At 41.5% G+C, this 24639-nt stretch overlaps 1 pseudogene; it reads left to right on the top strand.

Moving 5' to 3' along the window:
* On the top strand, window positions 23537-24156 carry LOC110255238 (annotated as a pseudogene).

Here is a 24639-nt window from a genome sequence, read left to right on the forward strand (position 1 = left end):
AGAATGTAAAAACAATTTTTCCCTCCATAGAGGTAGATAAATTGAACGTAAGGTTCAGTCTTTAAACCTAATCGTGGCAAATACCCAGTAAATTAATTGCAGATTCAGGAGATCTAAAATTCAATTAACATTTGGAATGGATAAGCAATGAGATCCTGCTGTATAGCACTGGGAACTATATCTAGTCACTTGTGATGGAGCATGATGGAGGGTAATGTGAGAAAAAGAATATATATATATAGATATGTGACTAGGTCACTTTGCTGTACAGTAGAAAATTGACAGAACACTGTAAGCCAACTATAATGGAAAAAATAAAAAATAAAATTCAATTGAGCAGTTCCCATTGTGGCTCAGCAGGTTAAGAATCTGACCAGTATCCATAAAGATGGGGGTTCAGTCCTTGGCCTTGCTCAGTTGGTTAAGGATCCAGCGTTGCCAAGAGCTGTGGCATAGGTCAGAGATGTGGCTCAGATCTGGTGTTGCTATGACTGTGGTGTAGGCTAGCAGCTGCAGCTCCAATTCGACCCCTGGCCCAGGAACTTCCATATGCCACTGTTGTGGCCCTAAAAAAACTAAATTAAATTAAGTTCTAGCTATATAGAGAGAGCAAATATTATTGGTTGGCTACCAAACATCTTTATTTTTTTCCCAACCATTTCGGTTGGATGACTGTGTACCCACCCCCAACACACGGCATCCTTTTCATTTTTAGAGATTGTTCCAGGGGTAGGCAGACACATGATCCAGCTCTAACAATGAAATGTAAGGAGGCTTTGCAGGATGGCTTCTAGGACAAATTCCCCTCCCTTAAAAAAGAAGTATGACCAGACGAAGGCCTGGTCACCACCTGTCACCCTCTCCGTACCCAGCTTTTGGCTTTGGATACAACATAAGGACATGATGCTTGGAATTCTGACAGCCATCTTGTGACCAAGAGAAATGACATAACACCCAAGGACTGCAGAGGAGAATGATCAGAGAAGCTTCAGTCCCTGGTAACATTATTGAACCAATTAACCAACTATCCTGGGACTAATAATTTCCATCCAATTCGTTCGGTAAATGGTAGATATCTGTATGGCTTAAGGCACAATTAATTGAAACATCTTGATGTGTGTGTCTATTTTAGGTAGATTCTTCCATGAAAGAGCTGTGATTCTACACTACAGCTTCATCATTTGCAAAGAGAGAGAGACAGAGAAAGGGAGACTGTTAGGTGGTTCAAACTTATAAGCCTTGGGGACCAGAAGTAAGGATGAGTTAAAAGAGAGTTGAAGGCGGAGTTCCCGTGGTGGCTCAGTGGTTAACGAATCCGACTAGGAACCATGAGGTTGCGGGTTCGGTCCCTGGCCTTCCTCAGTGGGTTAAGGATCCGGTGTTGCCGTGACCTGCAGTGTAGGTCGCAGATTCGGCTCAGATCCTGCATTGCTGTTGCTGTGGCTGTGGTGTAGGCTACAGCTCCGATTAGACCCCTAGCCTGGGAACCTCCATGTGCTGAGGCAGCGTCCTTAGAAAAGCCAAAAAAAAAGAGAGAGAGAGAGAGAGTCGAAGGCCAAACACAAGAAAAACTGCAACTACTTTATATTTGCTGGAACTGCCCCTGCCAGCCTTGAAGCAGTTTAGAGCATACCAAAGGGTGGAAGCTAGTTAGAAAGCACTCAAATACTATGTCTGCATATATAGGAATCTGTGGACATAAAAGTAAATAAAGCAAAATCCTTCTGCACCCGTAGTATATGGAAGTTCCCAGGCCAGGCATCGAATCTGAACTGCAGCTTGAACCTATGCCAAGGCTGCAGCAATGCCCACTGGATCCTTAACCCACTGCACCACAGTGGGAGCTCCATAACTGCCCCAGGTGTTGTTTTGTTTTGTTTTTTCAGCCACACCCGTGGCATGTGGAAGATTCCTGGGCCAGGGATTGAACCGAGCCACAGCAATGACAACTGGCCCGAAATCTTTAATAAAAGTTAACTTAAAAAACCTTTTATAAGATCATATTTTTTTCTGTTAAATGTGAGGACAACAAATAAAATCCAATAGTAATACATGCAAGATATGCAAATTCCCTCTCTGATGCTTTCACTTCTCTTCTAGGAGAAACTTATTTCAATCATTCTGGATGCCATGAGTTTTAGATCAGTGCGATTCCAGATGAATCACTTACTCAACGGTTTGCTTTTGATATTTTTTCTATTAAAGCTCACAATGCTGCTTCTCTCACCTGCATGCAGTTGCTAGCTAGACAGGAAAAATCCTCACACTTTCACTTCAGGATTCACAATTTGATTGTTATCCTCCCCCTTTGATAAGAGCAGTAGCTTTAGTACTTTTCACTTCTCCCACATTCTAATTTGGAAGCTCACAGCCTTTTTTCCAGGTGTAAAGACATTGCCTTCCTCAGGACACCCAAACTCCTGTTCAGCTCCAGGATGACAAAGGACTCTCTTTTACTTTCATCCATTCTACTCTTTCCTCAGCATCCTTCCTCCCACCCAACCTTTCATGTACCCAACCTTTCGAGTGGCCTGGGAGCATGGTTTTTTAAACATTAATAAGACAGTAAAAGGAGACCACAAAGCTGAAGGGGTTGGTATGGGTGGTTGTTTGTTTGTTTGTTTGTTTTTTGGTCTTTTTGCCTTTTCTAGGCCCACTCCCACGGCATATGGAGGTTCCCAGACTAGGGGTCTAATCAGAGCTGTAGCTACCGGCCTACACCAGAGCCACAGCAACCGGGATCTGAGCCAAGTCTGCGACCTACACCACGGCTCACAGCAACGCCGGATCTCTAACCCACTGAGAAAGGCCAGGGAGCGAACCCGCAACCTCATGGTCCCTAGTCGGATTCGTTAACCACTGCAGCACGATGGGAACTTCTTTTTTTTTTAATACTGAGATAATTCCATAGAACTTTTCAGAAAAGCAACAGGTAGGCAAAACGTCTTAATTATGGATCTGTTATAGCCTTCATCCCTCACTAAGAGTCACAGCCAGATTTAATTTCTTTTTCAGTACATAATGCTTTTCCATTTGCCATCACAACCTCTAGACAACACATATTTGAGTTATCTATCACATAGTAAAGTGCTCTGAAATACCTTAATAATTAAAAGTACATTATAAAACCAAATTCTATTTTTTCCTTCTATCTGGTCCACATATGTGAGACTTTTTGTGGGGTAGGGAGCCAACAGTGACATTCTTTTAGGCATATTAGGTTTGAAGGATCTGAAGAATAAAATGGAGAAGGTTTACAGAGGTCAGATGAAAATATCAAGTCAAGAGAAGGGTTCATATGGAGTTCCCAATGTGGCTCGGTGGTTCACGAAGAATCCAACTAGTATCCACGAGGGCATAGGTTCCATCCCTGGCCTTGCTGAGTGGGTTAAGGATCTGGCATTGCCATGAGCTGTGATGTAGGTCACAGACTCAGCTTGGATCCTGCATTGCTGTGGCTATAGCTGTGGCTGGCAGCTACAGCTCCAATTTGACCCTGAGCCTGGGAACTTACTTGCACCTCAGGTGCGGCCCTAAAAAGACAAAAAAAAAAAAAAAAAAGAGAGTGAGAGAGAGAAGGGTTGGTTGATCCTAAGATAGTCATGGGAGAAAGATCAGCATTTGAGTGGTAATAAAGGCTGTAGGAGTGGATGACTGGGTCTGGGAAGAAGTATAAATACATAAGAGAAGAAAATCAAAGATTGAAAGCAGAACTCTGAGAGACACTAATACCTAGATAACAAGGACAGGAAGAGGAAGTGGTGGACGACAAAAATAAAGAACTGCCTGGGAAAACACTACGAAGAAAACCACAAATGAGTCATGATAATAAACACGGCTTTTTAGGAGTTCCTGTCACGGCTCAGAAAAAACAAATCTGACTCGTATCCATGAGGATACAGGTTTGATCCCTGGCCTCGCTCAGTGGGTCAGGGATCCAGCATGGCCTTGAGCTGTGGTGTAGTTTGCAGACACGGCTCAGATCCGGTGTTGCCATAGGTGTGGCATAGGCCAGCAGCTACAGCTCCAATTCAACCCCTAGCCTGAGAACTTCCATATGCTGCACATGCAGCCCTAAAAAGACCAAAAAAAAAAAGGCTTTTTATGATCTCTGGCTCTAGACTGACTCACTAGTCTCCTCTCCTGTGATCTCCAAAGTCTCTGTTCCAGCCGTTCAGAACTGCCAATGACTCCTGAGAATCCAATGTGCTTTCTTTTTTTTTTCTTTTCTTTTTTTTTGGTCTTTTGTCTTTTTAGGGCCACATCCGTGGCATATGGAGGTTCCCAGGCTATGCGTCGAATCAGAGCTGTAGCTACCAGCCTACGCCACAGCCACAACAACGCCGGATCCCTGACCCACTAAGTGAGGCCAGGGATCAAACCCAAGTCCTCGTGGATACTAGTCAGGTTTGTTTCCACTGAGCCACGACAGGAACTCCAAAGTTGTTTTTTTTTTTTTTTTTTTTTTTTTTTTGTCTTTTTGCTATTTCTTGGGCCGCTCCTGCAGCATATGGAGGTTCCCAGGCTAGGGGTCCAGTCGGAGCTGTAGTCACCGGCCTACACCACAGCCACAGCAACTCGGGATCCGAGCCGCGTCTGCAACCTACACCACAGCTCACGGCAACGCTGGATCGTTAACCCACTGAGCAAGGGCAGGGACCGAACCCGCAACCTCATGGTTCCTAGTCGGATTCGTTAGCCACTGCGCCACGACGGGAACCAATGTGCTTTCTACTTCTGTGGTTCTGCACCTGCTCTTCCTCCCTTAGTCATGTTGCAAACTTTTACTCTTCCTTTAAACACCAGCTTCTCTTTGAGGCCTTTTGCTGAATTCCCTTACCAAATAAAAGCCTGCACTGCATTGGATCATACCTCCATATCAAAAGCATCACCACCCATCTGTTTTCCCTATAATATATACATGCTATATAACTGTACTATAAGTTCCATGAGTACTGAGTGTTTTCACCTTTGTATTTGAGGTGTTTTCACCTCTGTATTTCCAGTCCCTACCATGGCACCTGGCACGACGAAGTGGTATCATATGCTCCGTTTAAGGACACGAGTTCTGATGCCTAACACACACGTGAGTATGAATCTCTTCATTCTGCCATTTACTAAGCTGTGTGATCTTAAGCAAACTATGAAGCCTGTCTCTTTATCTTTACATTGGGGTAATTATTGCACCCATCTCATAGAAAGGATGAGAGAATGAAATGAAATAATACACATAAAGAACTTGTCACAGAGCTTGGCACACCCTCAGGCTTCATTAAGTGTGCACCTCATTACTTCGGAAGAGTTCAGTATCTCGTTGAAAATGTGGGCGGTGCTCTACATTCCTATAGAGAAGAGATTCAGGAAGGAGAGAAAGATCAACAGAATCAAAACTGAAAAAAATCTAGGAGTTCCCATCATGGCACATTGGAAACAAATCGGACTAGGAACCATGAGGTTGCAGGTTCGATCCCTGGCCTTGCTCAGTGGGTTAAGGATCTGGCATGGCTGTGAACTGTGGCATAGCTCACAGACGTGGCTCGGATCTGGCATTGCTGTAGCTGTGGTGTAGACCGGCAGCTACAGCTCCAATTGTACCCTTAGCCTGGGAACCTCTATATGACGCAGGTGCAGCCTTAAAAAGCAAAAAAAAAAAAAAAATCTGCTGAGAGGTCTAGAAGAACTAAGGCGGTCAGTTTGCTAAATTCTCAACCAAAGCACCCTTCTCTCCCTTCCACAGCAGCTGGATTTCCTTAACCTCACCGTCAGGCTCACCTGTGCTTCAGTCTCTGCAACAATGAAAAGCAACTCCTGGACAGTCAAGTTCTACAACAGGCAAAAGACATTTGATCAAGGACAGGATAATTCTTCCTCTGAAATAGGAAGGAAGAAAGCAAGAGTATGTGGAGTATGTGAAAACACGATCTTTGGAGACAGAGGTGTGTTCCTGGTTTTCTTTTATAACTGAAGAAGGTGGCCATGAGGGAGTTCCCATTGTGGCGCAGTGGTTAACGAATCCGACTAGGAACCATGAGGTTGCGGGTTCAGTCCCTGCCCTTGCTCAGTGGGTTAACGATCCAGCATTGCCATGAGCTGTGGTGTAGGTTGCAGATGTGGCTCGGATCCTGCATTGCTGTGGCTCTGGCATAGGCTGGTGGCTACAGCTCCGATTCGACCTCTAGCCTGGGAACCTCCATATGCCGAGGGAGCCGCCCAAGAAATAGAAAAAAAAAAAAAAAAAAAGAAGGTGGCCATGAAAGAGACATTCATGAATAAAATATTTTGTGCTCTCAGATGAAAGAATTAAGTCAGTGATACAACAATCCAGACTTTTATCAAAATAGAGATAGGATTTTCTAAGTCGGCATACAGGTCTTTTATCCAATTAGTAGTCTGATTTAATCAACGGCCTTGTTATTCTTGTACGTTAGCTTCTTATATTTATAATTTGTGTTTTCTTACAGTAAATATTTATTCACTGGTATTTTTTAAAATGTATGAGAACTTCTAACAAAGCTATAGAAATACCTGATAACTACCATGGACAGGGAATAACACTGAACTTACTGATTTACTGAATATTATTTTTAGCTCAATGGTGCAAATGTATAAAGCAGGTATTTTTCTTTTTCTTTTTCTCGTTTTTCTTTTTTGTCTTTTAGGGCCGGACCCACAGCATATGGAGGTTCCCAGGCTCAGGGTCGAATTGGAGCTAGAGCTACTGGCCTACACCACAGCCACAGCAACTCGGGAATCTGAGCTGCATCTGCAACCTACACAGTTCATGGCAACGACAGACCCTTAACCCACTGAGCAAGGCCAGGGATTGAACCTGTGTCCTCATGGACACTAGTCATGTTTGTTAACCACTGAGCCACAACGGGAACTCCCAGATAGTTCTTTATAAACAGGCATTGTGAAAGTGATTAGTCCATACAATTTATGGGAAATATACCTGTTATTCCTAAATCCATAAGCTCACACAATTTAAGCAATATTAAAATTCCATGCATATAACGTTTTTGCTCATGTTTGTGATAGTCGTGTTCATGATAATTGGCCATTTCATGGGGCAAATTGGTCAAACCAGCTCAAATCTAGTTCCAGAAAAGGTTTGACTTTCTTTTATTTATTTATTTATTTATTTATTTATTTATTTTTTGTCTTTTTGCTATTTCTTTGGGCCGCTCCCGTGGCATATGGAGGTTCCCAGGCTAGGGGTTGAATCGGAGCTGTAGCCGCCAGCCTACGCCAGAGCCACAGCAACGCAGGATCCGAGCCGCGTCTGCAACCTACACCACAGCTCACGGCAACGCCGGGTCCTTAACCCACGGAGCAAGGGCAGGGACCGAACCCGCAACCTCACGGTTCCTAGTCGGATTCGTTAACCACTGCGCCACGACGGGAACTCCAAGGTTTGACTTTCTTGATCCTCAAATAAACTACAGTAAAATAACCTTATGATATTAAAGTAAAGACAGACATCAAAAGAGAAATGCGGTATTCATAAAACCTGTGGGAAGATTGCTTTTAGTTTTATAAGCCTATCCTTTGGGACAGTGAGAAAAAGGTCAGAAAACCCAATTTATATTAAATCATACTCTGCGGATAGACAATGTGATCTTTCTACATTTATTACCGTAAGAGTTGAATAAAGTTTAATGAATTTGAAAAACTGCACTTCCTGGAGTCTGATTTTTAATACCACGTAGTTGCTAAGTTACCATGTATTAAAAAGGAAAACTGTCAAAATAAATAACCTGTATACAAAATAGGGTAGAAGAGTCAATGAGATTTGTTACTACTTTAGGCTACATGAACTAAAACATTTAAGAGAACAAAACTATTTTCAGACCTGCTCAGGTAAAATAAAAGACTGTCTGTTTAGAAGTTCCCGTTGTGGCTCAGGGGTAACGAACCCAACTAGGATGAAGGTTTGATCCCTGGCCCTGCTCAGTGGGTTATGGATCCAGCATTGCTTGAACTGTGGTGCAGGCCGGCAGCTGCAGCTCTGATTCGAACCCTAGTCTGGGAACTTCTATATGCTGCAGGTATAGCCATAAAAAGCAAAAGAAGAATAAAGAAGAATGTCTAATTTCCATTAAAAGAAAAAATAGGAGTTCCCATCGTGACTCAGTGGTTAACAAATCCAACCAGGAACCATGAGGTTGCGGGTTAAGGAGGATCCGGAGTGGCCATGAGCTGTGGTGTAGGTTGCAGACGCGGCTCAGATCCCATGTGGCTGCGGCTGTGGTGTAGGCCAGCGGCTACAGCTCCTATTAGACCTCCATATGCCGCAGGAGCAGCCCCAGAAAAAGCAAAAAGACTAAATAAATAAATAAAAGAAAAAAATTAATTTCTGACAAGAACTCAGATCTTGATGCTTCCTCTAATTTTTTTCACCTATGAGATACCATTCTCAATGAGCATGATTGCATCTTTGGCTTCTCATCGGGCTTCCATTCATTCCCTAAACTTGGGCATTTGGGCACATTCCCAGAGATTCTGCATTGGATCATGTGTGACACAAGGTACCATCAGTCTGCCCAAGGGGTTCTGTTTCCAGCCTAGCTCTCATCAAGAAATGACCTAGATCAGTCTCTCAAGGCAACAGAAATAAAAAAACAAAAATAAACAAATGGGAATTAAACTTACAAGCTTTTGCAGAGCAAAGGAAACCATAAGCAAAACGAAAATGCAGACTACAGAATGAGAGAAAATAGTTGCGAATGATGCAATCAACAAGGGCTTAATCTCCCAAATATACCAACAACTCATACAACTCAACAACAAAAAATAAACAACCCTGGGAGGGGGAGGGAGTGGGAGGGATCAGGAGCTTGGGCTTATCAGACACAACTTAGAATAGATTTACAAGGAGATCCTGCTGAATAGCATTGAGAACTGTCTAGATACTCATGTTGCAACAGAAGAAAGGGTGGGGGAAAAAATGTAATTGTAATATATACATGTAAGAATAACCTGACCCCCTTGCTGTACAGTGGGAAAATAAAAAAATTATTTAAAAAAAATAATTAAAAAAATAAACAACCCAATCAAAAAATGGGCAAAGACCTAAACAGACTTTTCTCCAAAGAAGACATAGAGATGGCCATTAGAAACGTGAAAAGATGCTCAGCATCACTGATTATTAGAGAAATGCAAATCAAAGCTACAATAAGGTACAACCCCACACCAGTCAGATTGGCATATTAATTTAAGTCTACAAATAACAAACCCTGGAGAGGATGTGGAGAAAAGGGAACCCTCTTACATTCTTAGTAGGAATGTAATTGGTAAAACTACTGTGGAAAATAGTATGGAGGTTCCTCAGGAAACTAAAAATAGAATTACCATATGCTCCAGCAATCCCACTTCTGGGCATATATCCTGACAAAATTATAATTCAAAAAGATAATGCACCTCTATGTTCATAGCAGCACTGGTCACAATAGTCAAGATATAGAAACAACCTAAATATCTATCAACAGATGAATGGATTAAGAAGATGTCCTGCACATACACACTGGAATACTACTCAGCCATAAATAAGAATGAAACAATGCCATCCACAGCAACATGGATGCAACCAGAGATTCTCATACTAAGTGAAGTACATCAGAAAGAGAAAGGCAAAACCCTATGATAGCACTTAGATGTGGAATCTAAAATATGGCAGAGTTCCCATTGTGGTTCAGCAGCTTATTGATTGCTGTAGGCTGGCAGCTGCAACTCTAATTCAGTCCCTAGCCTGGGAATTTTCATATGCCGAAGGTATGGCCCTAAAAGGCGAAAAAAAAAAAAAAAAAAAAGGCACAAATGAACCTGTTTACAAAACAGAAACAGACTCAGAGACAGAGAGAACAGACTTGTGGTTGTCAAGAGGGAGGGAGGAGGAAGTGAGATGGACTAGGAGTTTGGGGTTAGTAGATGCAAACTATTACATTTAGAATGGATAAGCAATGAAGTCCTACTGTATAGCATAGCGAATCTCCTGGGATAGACAATGATGGAAAATAATGTTTTTTTCTTTCTTTTTTTTTTAATTTATTTTTTAATTGTTATTTCCCCAATACAATTCTTTTTTCTACTGTACAGCATGGTGACCCAGTTACACATACATGTACACATTCTATTTTCTCACATTATCATGCTCCATCATAAGTGACTAGAGAAAATAGCATTTTAAAAGAACGTGTAGGAGTTCCCATCTTGGCGCAGTGGTTAACAATTCCGACTAGGAACCATAAGGTTTCAGGTTTGATCCCTGGCCTTGCTCAGTGGGTTAAGGATCCGGCGTTGCCGTGAGCTATGGTATAGGTAGCAAACTCACTCAGATCCCAAGTTGCTGTGGCATAGGCTGGCAGCTACAGCTCCGATTAGACCCCTAGCCTGGGAACCTCCATATGCCGTGGGTGCAGACCTAGAAAAAAGACAAAAAAAAAAAAAAAAAAAAAGTGTAATATGTATATATATATATATACCTGAGTACAGCAGAAATTAGCACAACATTATAAACGAACTATACTTGAAAGAAAGAAATTACCTAGGAGATCCCATCATGGCTCAGTGGTTAACAAACTAGACTAGCATCCATGAGGACACAGGTTCAATCCCTGGCCTCGATCAGTGGGCGAAGAATCTGGCCTTGCCGTGAGCTGTGGTGGAGGTCACAGATGCGGCTCAGCTCCTTCATAGCTGTGGCTATGGCATAGGCCGGTGCCACAGCTCCGACTGGACCCCTAGCCTGGGAACCTCCATAAGCCATGTGTGCAGCCCTAAAAAGACAAGAAAGAAAGAAAGAGAGAAAGAGAGAAAGAAAGAAAGAGAGAAAGAGAGAGAGAGAGAGAGAAAGAGAGAAAGAGCAAACGAATCTAGAAAGCTGTAACTTAAAAACATCCTTTCCATCACCTACAGCTCACTAAATGATGATCATGGCCAACTATACATTCTCAAGACAGGAGACACTGATTAGAAATATCATTAACAGGAGTTCCCGTCATGGCGCAGTGGTTAACGAATCCGACTAGGAACCATGAGGTCGCGGGTTCGGTCCCTGCCCTTGCTCAGCGGGTTAACGATCTGGCGTTGCCGTGAGCTGTGGTGTAGGTTGCAGACGCGGCTCGGATCCCGCGTTGCTGTGGCTCTGGACTGGGCCGGTGGCTACAGTTCCGATTCAACCCCTAGCCTGGGAACCTCCATATGCCGCGGGAGCGGCCCAAGAAATAGCAAAAAGACAAAAAAAAAAAAAAAAAAAAAAAAAAAAGAAAGGAATATCATTAACAGGTAAACAGATATATAATAGTAAAAGACTTGCAGAGTAAAGTGACAGAGGCAAAATACCCGAGAAATCAGATGATAAAATTTAGCACTTTAAATAACATTTAAGTTAATTTTTAATTAATTAAACAATTTTCAAATTAAATCACACATTAGCATCAAATAAGATTAATATGCAGATCATGACAATGGCCTTAAAAATAAACTTATCAACCACAGCACAGACATTTCTGGGAAAGATTTGGGATTCAGAATGTCATCAGGCTGTATCTGGAAGAAAGGAAATCCAGACAGGACTGAGAGATAATGAAGAGGCACAGAACTTCATATTGAAACCCCACTGAATAGTATTGATAATTGCAAAAATGTGCTTAACTTGTACCTTTCAACACATGTAATTTTCATTACATATTGTGAGTTCCATTATTCCCTATGCATTCTTTTAGTACCTTCATAAAGCTCTGAATTAAAGAACTGGTTTTTTTCTTTTTAGGGCTGCACCTATGGCACCTATGGTTCCTAGGCAAGGAGTGGAATCGGAGCTGCAGTTGCCAACTTAGGCCACATCCACAGCAAGGCCAGATCCCAGCCATATCTTCAACCTACACCACAGCTCATGGCAATGCCAGATCCTTAATCCACTGAGCAGGGTCAGGGAGCAAACCCGCATCCTCATGGATATTATACGGGTTGGTCACACTGAGCCATAATGGGAACTCCCCTAAAAGACTTTTTAAAGTACTGTTACAAAAAGATATCGAGTCTAATTCCCAGAACTTATACAATATTTTGGTTCTCAAATGAGCCAAACCAGATAAGAAGTAACTTACAATGTTCTTTTTTTCCTGAGTTTTCTACAAGTTACATTTTCACAAAAGGATCTTAGTAAGAACAATGATCTGAAATCTATTATTGTTCAGCCTTTGAAATAAATTATTCCTTCAACTAAAATCCCAACATGCAGTGACAGCTCCAGAATTTCTATTCAAGAGAAGGCAATCCGATTAGAAGACAGAAAGAATCTAAGGCAGCATGGCATCAAGTTATCTGTGCAGAGAGTAAACACATTGTTCTTAGATTTATGTTACAAAATCGATGAAAATAGCAATGTTTCCTAAAGTTCCTTTTTTTTTTTTTTTTTCGCTCTTTTTGCCTTTTCCGGGGCCGCACCCATGGCATGTGGAGGTTCCCAGGCTAGGGGTCCAATCAGAGCTGTAGCCACCAGCCTATGCTAGAGCCACAGCAATGCGGGATCTGTGCCACGTCTGTGACCTCACCACAGCTCACGGCAACGCTGGATCCTTAACCCACTGAGCAAGGTCAGGGATCGAACCGCAACCTCATGGATGCTCAGTCAGATTCGTTACCCACTGAGCCACAATGAGAACTCCTAAAGTTACTTTTAAGCACAGTTTAGTTAAGATTGTGAGAACATGGCTTATCCATGATTAGGTGAGGATGATGATGGCTATTTTATTTGAAGGTATCGGAAGATGAGAGGGAGGTGAAAAATAGGGCCAAACTCTAGTTGAGGTATTTAGATTCTAAAGAACAAAGACCAAACTCTGGTAAACTGAAGACTCTCCATAATGTTATGCCAATTATCTTTCCTGTTTTATCTTTCACTAATCACTCTTGTCTCTTACTCTGTAACCAACTGGGATTGATGCCTAGCCATTCTGCCTACCTTCCAATATTTTCCCATCTCTGTGTGTCCTTTCATGCTGTTCATTCTGGATCTGAAATGTGTTTTATCTAATCTCTACCTGTCAAAATGAAATCCATTCTTCAATATCCCAACTCAGATTCAACTGTTTCACTAAATCTGATTTCCTCCAACCAAAATAAACACCTTTTATCTGTCCTCCCATTGTATTTTGTATTCAATTATTGTACTTACCATATTCTCTGTTTTACAGTAAGCTGTGTACACTGCTTGATTTCTTCTTCTAGGGGACTCTAAGATTTTTGAGAGCAGGGACAGTTCGAACTTCCTTTCCAGGAAGAATTCTCCAAATGAACCATAATTTATTTTATATAATGATGGGTTTTATTTTGAAAAATCTGAGGAAGTCATCTCCTAAACCACTCAGGGGTATTGTACAGATTACAACTGAAATGTTAAATTTGATTTCTTATTTTAAGAAATAAGAGAGTTCAGGAGTTCCTGTCATGGCTCAGTTGACGAACCCTACTCGTATCCATGAGGACAAGGGTTCAATTCCTGGCCTCACTCAGTGGGTTAAGGATCTGGCATTGCCATGAGCTATCGTATAGGTCACAGACACGGCTCGGATCTGGCGTTGCTGTGGCTGTGGTGTACACCGGCAGCTGTAGCTCCAATTAGATCCCTACCCTGGGAACCCCCACATGCCGAAAGTGCAGCCCTAAAAAGCAAAAAAAGAACCACTCCTTGGAGTTCCCGTCGTGGCGCAGTGGTTAACGAATCCGACTAGGAACCATGAGGTTGCGGGTTCGGTCCCTGCCCTTGCTCAGTGGGTTAAGAATCCGGCGTTGCCGCAAGCTGTGGTGTAGGTTGCAGACGCGGCTCGGATCCCGCGTTGCTGTGGCTCTGGCGTAGGCCGGTGGCTACAGCTCCAATTCAACCCCTAGCCTGGGAACCTCCATATGCCGCGGGAGCGGCCCAAGAAATAGCAACAACAAAAGACAAAAAAAAAAAAAAAAAAAAAAAAAAAAAGAACCACTCCTCATGTATACAATATATACTGTCTATATCCAAGTGAAAATGTAAAGTAACATTACATTATTAGCATACCTTCTACCAAATGATGGTTAAAATTGAAAATGTGATTGATCGCTATCTTGTTTTTTGAAGTGAAATAAAGTTCTGTTGGTTAAAGAGCAAATAATTCCTAATCAGGGCCTTGTTCAGACTGCCATTCATTTGCTAGGTAATCCTGAGCAGATCATTTATATTCTTTGTGCATCCACTTAACTAATCTGACATCTAAAGACATGGATTATCTGCTTTCCAAGTTGTTTCATATTGATCGTTAATTGATTTTAAGAATTATAATGAAAGATTCTGAAAAGTGAATAGAAATAGTACTTGTTGGTAACATTCTGGAACTTGAATAGTCTAAAGTGATCTAAGGAAAGAATCCAGTTAAACGAATAAAAGATTTCAGCCAAAGTACATGTAATCCACAATGAAGCATTACAAGATTATGATGGTTCTTTTCCTAATATGTTGACATTTGCTCATGTTAACATTTAAAAGTACAGGAAATAAAAAAGGATTAGCAAAATATAAAGCTTGATTGACAAGTATATACATACCTAAGACCAAAACTGACATAATTCAGATTGCTACTCAGGGTTTTCTACATTGTTGGATATAGTACTCAAAAATGAGAGGGCGTAAAAAGCAGCCTTCGAGTTCCCCTCATGGCACAGTGGAAATGAATCCGACTAGTAACCATGAGGTTGCGGGTTCGATCCCTGGCCTCGTTCAGTGGGTAAGGATCCGGCATTGCCGTGAGCTGTGGTGTAGGTTGCAGACGCAGCTCGGATCTGGCGTTGCTGTGGCTGTGGCATAGGCTGGCAGCTGTAGCTCTGAGTTGACCCCTAGCCTGGGAACCTCTATATGCTGCAGGTGTGGCTCTGAAAAGACAAAAGACCAAAAAAAAAAAAAATGTGTTCAAAGTCCCATTTATACACACACTATTCTTAAATACAAACGTACGAGTTGCTCACTACAACAAAATACTACAAAGAAACTAAATGTCTATTCATGAAGAATGAAATCAATTATTATATGTGTGTGTGTGTATATATATATATATATATATATATTTTTTTTTTTTTTTTTTTTTTTTTTTGCCCACACTGTGGCATACAGAGTTACAGGGCCAAGGGTCAGATCCGAGCTGCAGTTGTGACCTACACTATAGCTATGGCAACACCAGATTCTTTAACCCACTGTGCTGGGCCAGGGATTGAATCTGCATCCTGGCACTGCAGATGCAGAGATGCCACTGATCCCATTGCACCACAGTGAGAACTCCACTCCTTTCATTTAATAAAAGGATATGCAACAATGAAAGATGAAGCGTATGTACCAAATTGGAATGATGACAAGAATAAATTTTTATGAAAGAAGCAGAGTATCGAGCAATATGAATAGTAGGCTCCCATTTATGTAAACAGAAGGGGGGAATATGTACACAGATAAATGTTTCTATAAACACTGACTATTTCTAGAGAGAATACATAGGAAGTGGTTGCTTCAAGCATAGGGGATTGCAGAATTTGGGTTTGGAGTAAGGTTTACTTTTCACATATATCCATCTATAAAAATATGAGTTTATTACCACTTTCTTATATGACTTCTTCAATTAAAAAAAAAATAAGCACAGTAGGAGTTGCACTGTGGTGCAGTGGATTAAGGGTCTGGCATTGCCACAGCTGTGGCATAGGTCCAAGCTATGGCTCAGATTTGACCCCCGGCCCAGGAACTTCCATACACCACAGATGAGGCCAAGAAAAAAAAGTACAATAGAATTATGTTTTTATTTTTTATTTATTTGTTTTTCTTGTTAGGGCCACACCTGTGGCATATGGAAGTTCCCAGGCTAGAGGTCGAACCAGAGCTACAGCTGCTCCCCTACCCCACAGCCATAGCAACACTCGATCTAAGCCACATCTGTGACTTTCACTGTAGCTCATGGCAATGCCAGATCCTTGACCCACTGAGGGAGGCCAGGGATTGAAACTGCATCCTCATGGATACTAACTGGGTTCTTAATCTGCTGAGCCTTTTAAACTGTTAGAAAAATGTTCACTTGGTTAACCAAGATGCGTAGGTTGCAAACAACTCAAATCAAAATTACATGCTTTTTTGCAATAACATATACATCTCGGAGTTCCCGGCGTGGCTCAGTGGTTAACGAATCCGACTAGGAACCATGAGGTTGCGGGTTCGATCCCTGGCCTTGCTCAGTGGGTTAAGGATTCGGCGTTGCTGTGAGCTGTGGTGTAGTTTGCAGACGCGGCTCGGATCCTGCGTTGTTGTGGCTCTGGTGTAGACCAGCAGCTACAGCTCCGATTCGACCCCTAGCCTGGGAACCTCCATATGCCGCGAGAGCGGCCCAAGAAAATGGCAAAAAAAGACAAATATATATATATATATATATATATATACATCTCTATCATTTTGCTGTTTAGAAAGTACTTGCCCAGGTGTTCCCACTGTGGTGTAGTGGGTTAAGAATCTGACCACAGAAGCTTGGGTTGCTGCAGAGGCACAGGTTCAATCTTAGCTCAAAGCAGTGTGGTTAAAAGATCCAGAGTTGCACAGCATAGGTTAGAGCTATGCCTTGGATTCAATTCTTAGGAACTTCCATATGTCATGGGTACAACCACTAAAAAAAATACTTGCCCAAATATTATGTCATTGAAGTTCAATAATGGGTTTATGAGATAGAATGGTAATTATTTGCATTTTATAGATTATAAAACTAAGGCTTAACAAGATTAAATAATTTACTCAGAATTATTCAAATAGCTGTATAAGCTTGATTTCTGACTTTCTATGCCTACTCCTCAGGAAAACGAATCTCTCTTCCTCTAGAGCAGTTCCCAGGAAAGGGAAGATATTTACTAAACATTTATTGTATAACAGCAATAGCTAAAATTTTCTAGTCTTTACCAAGTGCCAGCATTGAGCAAAATGCATTGTGTGTGTGTGTGTGTGTGTGTGTGTGTGTGTGTGTGTGTGTGTGTGTGTGTGTGTGTTTTAAGGGCTGCACCCATGGCATATGGAAGTTCCCAGGCTAGGGGCTGAATTAGAGCTGTAGCTGCTGGCCTAAGCCACAACCATAGCAACACCAGATCCAACCCATGTCTGCAAGCTACACCACAGCTCATGGCAAGGCCAGATCCTTAACCCAGTAAACAGGGCCAGGGATTGAATTTGCAACCTCATGGATACCAATTGGGTTCATTACCTTTGAGCCACAATGGGAACTCCCTGTGTTATATTATTTAATTCTTAAGCTAACTTTTTGCAATGGATACTGCTATGATCCCCATTTCATAACTAGGTACATATAGGTTAAGTCGCTTGCCTAAGATCAGAGGGCTAGTAAATGACTAAACCAGATTTCGCACAAGACATATGGATACCCTAGGCTCTGTCTACACCCCTTAAAAACAGGCATCCCTAGGCCAGCAGAGCACACGCTGGCCTCACAGTCTGCCCTGAGGAGAACAGACTGGGAGGAATAGCCCAGTCCAGTCCAGGAAGCAGAGCTGAGGACAGCGGGACCGGACCCTCTACACGCTGACTTCCCAGAGCATTGTTTTGATAATGATGCTGGCCCAACGTGAACAGGGGCCCAGGCACTCCTTATTCAGTAGGAAAGGGTGCCAGAGTGGGAGGCTCTAGAGTCTTGTGTCTAGCGGTGGTACTGTGTAACGCCCTCCAAACTCCAAGGGCAAAACCCAAGTCCAGGACTATTGAGCAATGGAAAATCAGACAACACACAAAAGTACAGTGTTTGCATACAGTGGGAAAATATTTTCTGTGAAATGCTTTTTAAACTGGTTCTTTCAAAACTAGTTCTGATCCAATGACAAAAATAATGTGTTGAATATAGCAGTTTTTCTTTTTTGTCTTTTTGGGGCTGCGCTCACAGCATATAGAGGTTCCCAAGTTAGAGGTCGAATCGGAGCTGTAGCCACTGGCTTACACCACAGCCACAGCAACACGAGGTCCGAGCCGTGTCCGTGTCTGCAACCTACACCACAGATCACAGCAATGCCAGATCCTTAACCCAGTGAGCGAGGCCAGGGATCAAACCTGCATCCTCATGGATGCCAGTCAGATTTGTTTCCGCTGAGCCACGACAGCTTATTTTGATTAACTTAGTTCTCTGGGGTAGATCATATTTTCGAAAGTGCTCAAAAATCCCATCCCACATGCAATTCTTACAATGTAATGTTGATAGTCATCCTTCTCATAGAGTAGCGGGGTCTACTCCCCTCCCCTTGAACCTGGCTGAACTTCTGTGGTTGCCTCAACCAAGAGAGTATGCCAATAGTGACTCTATGAGATTGCCAAGACAAGGTCATCGGACATCATTTACTCCTGCTGTGATTTCTGGGGACTCTTACTCTTAGAACCCAGTCACTGTGCTGTGAGGAATATAAGAATCCACATGAAGAGGACGCATAGAGATGTCCCAGCCAACAGCCCCAGCCAACATCTCATGGATCATGAGACACATAAGTGAGCAAACCTGAGATGATTGCCATCCCCAGCCATGAATCCACCTCCAGCCCTCCAGTAACCCCCGATTCCCAATGTCCTCATCAAGCCCTACTCAAATTGCAGATTAATGAGTAAAACATATGATTATTGTTGTTTGAAACCACTATGTTTGAGATTGTTTGTTATGCAGCAATAGATAACAAACTATATATCACTGCAATAAAAGCTAAGTTACAGACTATTGAAATTAATGCCTTATGTGTCACTAGGCACAGATAATTAGCTCCCTAATATACTAAAATCTGGAGTTCCCATTGTTGTTCAGCAGTAATGAGCCTGACTAGTATCCATGAGGATGAGGGTTCAATTCCAGGCCCAACTCAGTGGGTGAAGGATCTGGCATTGCTGTGAGCTATGATGCAGGTCACAGATGAGGCTTGGATCTGGGATTGCTGTGGCTTTGGCATAGTCCTGACCCTGTAGCTCCAATTGGACCCCTAGCCTGAGAACTTCCATATGCTGCAGTGCAGCCCTAAAAAAAGACAAAAAAAAATTAAATATATATATGTGTGTATATATATATATACACACACTATAATCTACCCATATAGTAACTTTTTATCAAAACATGAAATGCTAATCCTCTCCAAAGCCTACAGTGAATGAAGCATAAAGTCCCCATTTACTGCTCATCTCATTTCCATATTCAAAATACCTGATTTAGAAACTGTTTTCTTAAAGCCTCTGCATGCAAACTCTTTGTATTCACCAAATAGAGTAACAATACGACATGTTTTCTTGTCTTTTTTTTTTTTTTTTTTTTTTGGTTTTTGTTTGTTTGTTTTGGCTTCATCTTCAGTGGCTTTATGTGGGATCTCAGTTCCCAGACCAGGGACTGAACATCGGCCACAATAGTGAAAGTGCCAAATCCTAACCACTAGAGCACCGGAAAATTCTCATTCCACTTTTCTTTTTTTTTTTCCTTTCTTGGCCACCCTTTGGCATATGGAGTTCCTGGGCTAGGGATCAGACCTGAGCCATAGTTTCGACCTAAGCTGCAGCTGTGGCGATGCCGGACCCTTAACCCACTGTGCCGAGCCCAGGATCAAACCCACACCTCCACAGTAAACTGAGCTGCTGTAGTCAGATTCTAAACCCACTGAACCACAGTGGGAACTCCTGGACTTAAATTAAAAACCTTTGCTCCAAGGAAGACGCTAAAAAGACAATGAAAAAGAGAAGAAACAGACTAAGAGAAAATATTTTCAAATCATATATCTAACAAAGAACTTATATCCAGAATGCAAGTTCTAAATTCAACAAAAAGAACACATCAACCCAATTTTAAAAAGATGGCCAAAAATAAAAATAAAAAAGACGGCCAGAACATTTGGATACTTCAACAAAGAAAATGTTGGTAACACTTTCAATATCTCAGTCATTAGAGAAATCCAAATTAAAATCACAGTGAGATACCTCTACACATGTAATAAAATAACTAAAGAAGAAAAAGACAATACTAAATGTTAACAAGGATGTGGAGCAATAGGAATTCTCATTTATTGTTGCAAGGAATGCAAAAGTAGTACAGCCTTTGGAAAATAATTTGGCAGTTTCTTAAAAGTCAAACATATGATTACCATATGATTCGGCAATCCTATTCCTAGGTATACACCCAAGAGAAGTGAAAACTTTTGTTTAGGAGTTCCCATCATGGCTCAGTGGTTAACGAATCCGACTAGGAACCATGAAGTTGCGGGTTCGTTCCCTGGCCTCACTCAGTGGGTTAAGGATCCGGTGTTGCCATGAGCTGTGGTATAGGTTGCAGATGTGGCTCAGGTCCCGAGTTGCTGTGGCTGTGGCTGTGGCCAGTGGTTACAGCTCTGCTTAGACCCTTAGCCTGGGAACCTCCATATGCCATAGGTGCAGCCCTAGAAAAAAGACCAAAAAACAAAAAAAACAAAAAACTTTTGTTTATAGAAATCCTGTACACTGATGTTTAACAGCAACTACATTCATAATTGCCCCAACCTAGAAACAACTTGAATGTCCTTCATCTGAATGGCGAAACCATGGTACACACATACAATGAAATACCACTCCACAAGAAAAAAGAGCAAAGTATTGACAAATGAAAGAAATTAAATGGCTATTAAAGATATTATGCTGAGTGAAAAAAAAAAGTGAGTATCAAAAGATTATATTCTGGATGATTCCAACTATATGACATTCTGCGAAAGCCAAAAATAAGGACAGAGGACAGCTCCAATGGCTGCCAGAGGCTGGAGGTGGGAGGACTTGAATACAATGGAATTAGCACAAGGGAATATTTCAGGGAACTAGATTGTCATGGTAGATACAAAACTTTAAATATTTATCAAAACTCATTAAACTTTAAAAAATGTGAATTTTACTGCATGTAAATTAAAAAACAAAATTTAAAAATCTAAACCAATTACATCGACATATCTCTATATTCACTACTTGCTTTTTTCTCTTATCCCTTCACTGTCTAAAGGAAATCATTCTCTTTGCGGACACTCAAGAACTTTGTATAACATGAAAATTCAAAATATAACTTATCTTGACAAGCATAAACAAAGAATGGAATTAATATTGGAAGAAACTGAAAAACTTGTAAAAGTCTACCCTTTATTTATGCCTGTTCAAGAAGACTCTCCATTAACCCAGCTCATTCTCAGATTTATTTTTCTCAGGACCATCATGGAAATAAGAGGAAGAGTTGAGGAGCTCCCAGTAGAAGCAAAAGCTAAATAAGGGCCTTAGTCTCTCCTCTCAGCAACCATGAGGCTGGAGAAATGCTCTCTTAGAGAATATATAAGTGGAAATAGAATTTAAGTTATTCTCATTTGATGAATTAAGAATAATGAAAATTATGGAGTTCCTGTCGTGGCTCAGTGGTTAACGAACCCAACTAGCATCCATGAGGACGAGGGTTCAAACCCTGGCCTCGCTCAGTGGGTTAAGGATCCGGCGTTGCTGTGAGCTGTGGTGTAGGTCGCAAGTGCCTCTCGGATCCTGTGTTGCTGTGGCTGTGGCATAGGCTGGCGGCTACAGCTCGGATTGGACCCCTAGCCTGGGAACCTCCATATGCTTCAGGTGTGGCCCTAAAAATAAGACCAAAAAAAAAGAGTAATGAAAATTATTTCAACTTTGTTGTAAATACTACAGCTAATCAAGGCAACCTAAAGAATTCCTGAGAATGGTTATGTGGCTCAAAGTAGTAAGAGTGCCAAGAAAATCTCCGCCAATAGTCACAAATTAGAAGGGGAAGGAGTTCCCCAGCAGCCTAGCGGTTAAGGATCTGGCCATTTCCACTGCTGTGGTGCAGGTTCTGCCCCTAGTCTGGAAATTTCTACATGCCCTGGGTGCAGCCAAAAAAAAAAAAAAAAAGTTAGAAGGGAAAGACAATAAAATAATAGTGATCATGAAATGAGGCATCAAGATCAAGTTTTAAATCCCTAGGTTGCATCTTATTAGTTGCAACTCACTAGCTTCGACCTTTAGAATGTAGTTTAGTTTCTCTAAAACCCCATTTCTCATCTGAAAAATGGGAATAATAATATCTCCTTCATAGAGGACTATTGGGAAAACTGTGCTTCATCACACCTGGCCCATTGTAAGTATATTATTATTACCATATGGGAGTTCTCTGAGTTTCTACAGCAAAATAAGAAGGAACACTGTTTTGGTGCCATAAATGAAATAACACTAACACCGACAGATCTTAGAGAAGGATTGATCATGAAACAAGAAAAAGACACTAAATTTTATTGGCACCAATTATAGAGGATGCCTTATAGCTCTCCAATTCTCAAAACAATCAATGCCTTGGAAACTCCTGTCATAGATCATCAGAAAGTTAAGGCCCAGAAAGATTCTAGCAAAGTATCTTAACTTTAAGATACCAATAAACGCTCATTTAATTAATTGATTTAAGTTTTCTGGCAATGACCACAGAAATCATATAGGTCCATAATATATGTATAAACTATTTAAAAACCTAGTTGCAAATTTACCTTAATCTTTTCTCTTACAAAGTCAGAAAATGAATAAACACAATGAAATCCAGGAAGTTTGTACTTTGGTAGCTAATTTGACTTAAATGTTTTTAAAAAGTAGTGAAACATCTGTATCATAATTATCTTGTGTATAAAATAAACATAACCCTTTTCTTAAAAGAGGGAAAAATTAAATATCTAGAAATTTAAGAGCCTGAGAAGACAGAAAATATTAACTTTTTTTCTCCCTTAACAGGACAGAATGAAGTTGAAGCCCATTTTCCCTTGATCTTTTCATTTTTGAAAACCTAGATTCTTTTTTTTTTGGTCTTTTTGCCATTTCTAGGGCCGCTTCTGTGGCAAATGGAGGTTCCCAGGCTAGGGGTCTAATCAGAGCTGTAGCCGCCAGCCTACAACCAGAGCCACAGCAACGTGGACCCAAGCCATGTCTGTCTGCAACCTACACCACAGCACATGGCAATGCCGGATCCTTAACCCACTGAGCAAGGTCAGGGATCGAACCCACAACCTCATGGTTCCTAGTCAGATTTGTTAACCACAGAGCCACGACGGGAACTCTGAAAACCTAGATTTTAACTGCACTGTGTAAAGGCATGGAGCTACTTTAGCGATTTCATGCTATAGCAGCATTTTCCAAAAGCTTTAAAAAAAACAACTTGGTCCAAAAGATCAAGTTGTAAAAATAATATATATACCGTTTCTGATATATCATTCTAATAACATTTTAAACAACTAAAGGGGAACAGAAATATCTTGTATATCAAGGAGATGCAAACATTATTTCAGTCATACAGTGACTTTTTTTCCGAGATCGAACCCAAGCCGCAGCAATGACAGTGCCAAATCCTTAACCATGAGGCCACCAGAGCTACTTTGTAGGTATATGCAAACTCAAGTATTATTTAAACTCATATTAGACGAATGGTCAAAACAAAAAGTGGAGCCGTCCCCAGGAGCCCTTAGAGACAGAGTCCCTGGCAGCAGTGGTGGTGGCAGGGGCAGCGCTCTGGCAGGCCAGTGAGCACCGAGTGGTGGGCGCAGGTGCATTTGATCACCTAAAACCTGGTAACGGTGGGCCACACAGTCTTACTGATTTCAGGTGAAAACCATAACTGAAGATGTCAAGCAAAACAACCAGCACCAATAACATCGCCCAGGCAAAGAGAACAGGGCAGCATTAAGAGCGGAAGCCTCCATTGAAAGAATAAAGGTTTCAAAGGCATCAGAGGACCTCGTGTCCTCCTGCGAGGAACATGCCAGAAACGACCCTCTGCTGATAGGGCTACCAACGTCAGAAAACCCTTTCAAGGGTAAAAAAAACTTGCATCATCTCGTAGAGGAGAAATCAAGTGACTCCTTGCCTCTTCTCAACAAAGCAAATTATGAGCCACTCCTTGAAAAGATTTACCTTCAGCTTATTTGGTAACCACTGCTAATCACTAAAATGCTCTTAACTTGGAATCATGGACTCTGAAGTCTTTATTTTCCCAGCTGTCCTTTCTCTAAAATACCCTTTACTGAATTAATCCGAAATAATAGTCTTGTTTTCCATTTCGTAACTATGGTATCACATTGGGTTACTGCTGAAGGAAAGTTCGTCTGGCCTCTTAAAAAACACAATTAAATATATGAATGATTCAGTAAGGACTCAAATTAACTAGGCATTCGTCTAGATTAAAATGTCAAGATAACTTGAGTCCTAAAACCTTTCTGTCATAGTATTTTTTTTTTTTTTTTTTTTTTTTTTTTACTTTTTAGGGCCACACCCATGGCATATGGAGGTTCCCAGGCTAGGGGTCGAATCGGAGCTACAGCTGCCAGCCTACACCACAGCCGCAGCAATGCCAGATCTGAGCAGTGTCTGCAACCTACACCACAGCTCACAGCAACGCCAGACCCTTGACCCACTGAGTGAGGCCAAGGATCGAACCCACAACATCATGGTTCCTAGTCGGATTTGCTTCCGCTGTGCCACAACAGGAACTCCTATCATAGCATGTTCTTAATAGGGCTGTGCCAATCTGTACAGTACACATGGGTGAGGAGTGGGAGTGTTGTGTATATATATCTGCATGTTTGTATATA

This window comes from Sus scrofa, chromosome 8, assembly GCF_000003025.6.
Source record: "Sus scrofa isolate TJ Tabasco breed Duroc chromosome 8, Sscrofa11.1, whole genome shotgun sequence".
Lineage (NCBI taxonomy): Eukaryota > Metazoa > Chordata > Mammalia > Artiodactyla > Suidae > Sus > Sus scrofa.